The sequence below is a fragment of the Aplysia californica genome, unplaced genomic scaffold, assembly GCF_000002075.1.
Source record: "Aplysia californica isolate F4 #8 unplaced genomic scaffold, AplCal3.0 scaffold00036, whole genome shotgun sequence".
Classification (NCBI taxonomy): Eukaryota; Metazoa; Mollusca; class Gastropoda; order Aplysiida; family Aplysiidae; genus Aplysia; species Aplysia californica.
The window spans coordinates 706,756-710,115 of NW_004797306.1; the positions used below are offsets into that span (position 1 = coordinate 706,756).

General features: G+C 37.3%; 1 protein-coding gene across 1 annotated transcript in view; it reads right to left on the reverse strand.

Moving 5' to 3' along the window:
- LOC106014206 overlaps window positions 1-3,360 on the reverse strand; it is a 13,959-nt gene that overhangs the window by 540 nt on the left and 10,059 nt on the right. The gene's annotated exons all lie outside the window — the stretch shown is intronic.

Below are 3,360 nucleotides of genomic sequence, written 5' to 3' on the forward strand. Positions count from 1 at the left end.
GAGAGAGAGAGAGAGAGAGAGAGAGAGAGACAGATAGACAGAGAGACAAAGAAAGAGACAGAGAAAGAGGCCGAGACAGACAGACAGACAGACAAGAAAAATTGTGACGTCTCTATCTAAATGTCTACTGTTACCACCATTGACAGAAGAAGAAGTCCCCAGATACTTTCAGACTGGAAATATGGTTGAAGCCAGACCGCTTTACGTAAATCCCACTTCCTGAAGGACGAAAAATGACAATCAGGAAAGTTATTTACCAGAAAAGGCAAAGTGGGCTATTACCAGCGTTTTCTTTCGCAACCGTTTAAAAAAAAGTCATCTAGTTTAGTAAGATGGTGTTTCTAAAAGAATCTTTTTCGATTGTTAACCTCAAAATGTCTTGCAGCTTTTTTATCTATTTTTTTTCCAATTAAAAAACACAGTTTCAAATAAAGACAGAGGAAAAGAAAGCAGTGACTAATGACATTTTGATTTTAAAAAAATAGAAACACAGTATGCTGAATTCAGCTATCTAAACTAATCTGGAGAACAAGTCTTCAGTGTATTCAGGGGAATTTGAGAAAGGTTTCCCAGAAACTTAATAAAAATATTCATTTTTTAAACGTGTTCTTTTGATTTTTATGATGTCAGTCACTCGACTGTGAAGTGTTCTCCATAGATTTAACAAGTTAAAACAGATCCTACCTATTTGATGTCGATGGGGGTACTGGTTTGAAACTAGCCAAAAAGAAGATCTCTGCTGTCAAATACTTTGATTTGGTTATTATTTTTTGTAAAGATATACAAGAACAATCACTAGGAAGGTAGTTTTGAAACTTTCACATAACATTTTCGTGCTTGTTTCTTATGCAGTCTATTCACGTAAAGAAGATAAGGACCCCTGTCGTTGTGAAATACTTTTCAGTGTTTATTTCTTTTGTAAAGATGCACACGTGCAAAACCAATACTATTTGCTAGAAATGTAATCTCGAAGCTAAAATAGCATTTTCTTATTTGTTTCTTATGTGTTCTATTCGTTTTGAGGAAATGTGGATCTATGTTGTCAAATACTTTTAATTTATCAATTTTTTTAGGGGGGGGGGGTGTTAAGATATGCAAGTAAAATCGCTAGAAAGGTAATTTAAAACCTTTTAAATGCCATTTTGTAGTTGTTTCGTGTGCATTCTATTCCCTTTTCGCACAAAGTCTAATTAAATGCGACTAAATACGTTAAGTGTTTTTCCCTTCTTCAAGTGCAAGATCTGAGTGCACATTAGCGATCACGGTTCGCCACCCATTTTCTTTCTCCGATGCTCCCTAAAAAACTAAATTATCATGGTCTTTCGCCTTTACTATTTTTCTGACTCCACCCATTCCCCGAAAAAAAAAAACCGAAAAAAAAGAACACGCAAGTAAGATCATCATTAAAATTCAAGATCTGCGACAGACACCAGCGAGCTTGGTTCTCCATTAATTTTATTCCTTTGCTTGGGTGCTCTCGAGAAAAAAAAGAATACTACATTATCCTTATATTACCCGTCAACCACCTGTTTAGGCTCTACGACTAAGTTGCTTTATGTCTACACCTGTCTCGTTTGCCTTCAATTTTGCCAAAGTGTTCAAGACCTTTATTATGCCTTTTCAAGAGCCTCAGAAACGGCACTTGTCTTTTCCTTATTAGAATGAATGGGGATTTTCAAGATTGTTCAACACCCCGCCCCCCCAAAAAAAAGAGCGGACAAAGAAAGTTATTTATTGCAATCTTATGTGGTTCTCGTTTACTCTATGCCCAGGGTAGAGACAATTTATAGAAACCCTCCAGTCTCATAAAGGGTATTATTTTGTAGCTTTTTAGGGCCCTGAACACGATTTTGGAATTGAAAAACGTCGCAAATGGTTAGTTTAGATGTTACGGCACTTTATTTCAGGGGGGGGGGAGAGACCCCCCTGACCCCCCCACCCGACCTACTACACAGCTATAACGTACTCGCACGTCAGGGGGAGACCCCCTGTAACCCCCCTAATGACTATAAAAGCATGCATTATAAAAAAAATCCTTAAAAAACTGACCTTATTCGTATATCCGACGGCACTAAAGTGGTGAAGGAGCTGACTTCCGGAAGTGGATGTGACGCGAAACGGGAGTGCTTCAATAAAAATACCTAACAAAGTCATAATCAAGACAGAAGCAGCCCTACGTGATTTTTTGTTTTACAGCGTACGTTGGTGAAAGTATTGGTCGATGGACAGTTTCAAAAATCTGGTCTCTATACTCTCACCGGGAGTAATAGAAGGGGGAATGTGCGTCTGCTTGGGAGGGGGTGGTGGTAAGAGTTCAGATAGACGAACCTCCCCCTAAAAACAAACAAACAAACAAACGAACAAACAAACACCCCCAAAAAAGAACAACCAAAACAACAACAAAAAATAGACAACAACAAAACAAACAACAACAACAAAAAATAGACAACAACAAAACAAACAACAACAACAACAACAACAACATAAACATAAACAACAACAACAACAACAACAACAACAACAACAACAACAGAAACAACAAAAATAACGTGTATATATTATAAGCACTTACAATGAAACACTTCGAGGAGCATTCTCTTTGCCTGCTTTTTGTAAGGCAATATCATGGCATTTCCTCAACGATTTTCTCAAGGTAAATATTGCTACCTCAGAATTGCAAAGTTCTGTCTGATATTTTGGCTGTTATAAGACTGGGTAGTTAGAAACCACGTGTTCTATCTGCTTTATCAAAATCGTTAGATTATTCGGAGTCGTTATCAAGATATCTTATAAAATGCATTTGGAAAAAGCTAGACATGATGTGAACCTCAAAATCTTTTGACTTCAAATTTCTCACAACTAGACAAAGAGCAGATAAAACTTTGTAATTCTGATGTAGCGATATGTCGAATAAGGTTATTCAAAGGTTTTCAGGAAAAGGGACTCAAGATTTTTTTAAAGATAAAAACAACACAAAAGAAACCAGAAACCTATTACATTAAAAGTACAAAACACAAACGACAGCAAAAAAAAAAAAAAAGAAAAGAAAAAAAGCAAACGGCACGCACGCTGGTACTTAACCGCCCAAAGAGCTAAAAGTACAGGAGTGTAGTTGGCAGTTTTAACACTAAACTTAGTCTTAGAGTTAGAGAGAGAGGCTAATAGGCTTAGAACTGACACTTGTGCACCGAAAGCGACACCACCTCTTGAGTTAAGGCGTGAGAATTCTGTGAGTTGAAATAGTCAAGTCTCACGAAAATCCACGGCTCAGCTTTTAAGGACGAAGGTGGTAGAACTGCCCTATATATATGGCTGTGCCTCCACTCCACTTCAGGACTTTAGGTGAAAGAGATTTTTTTT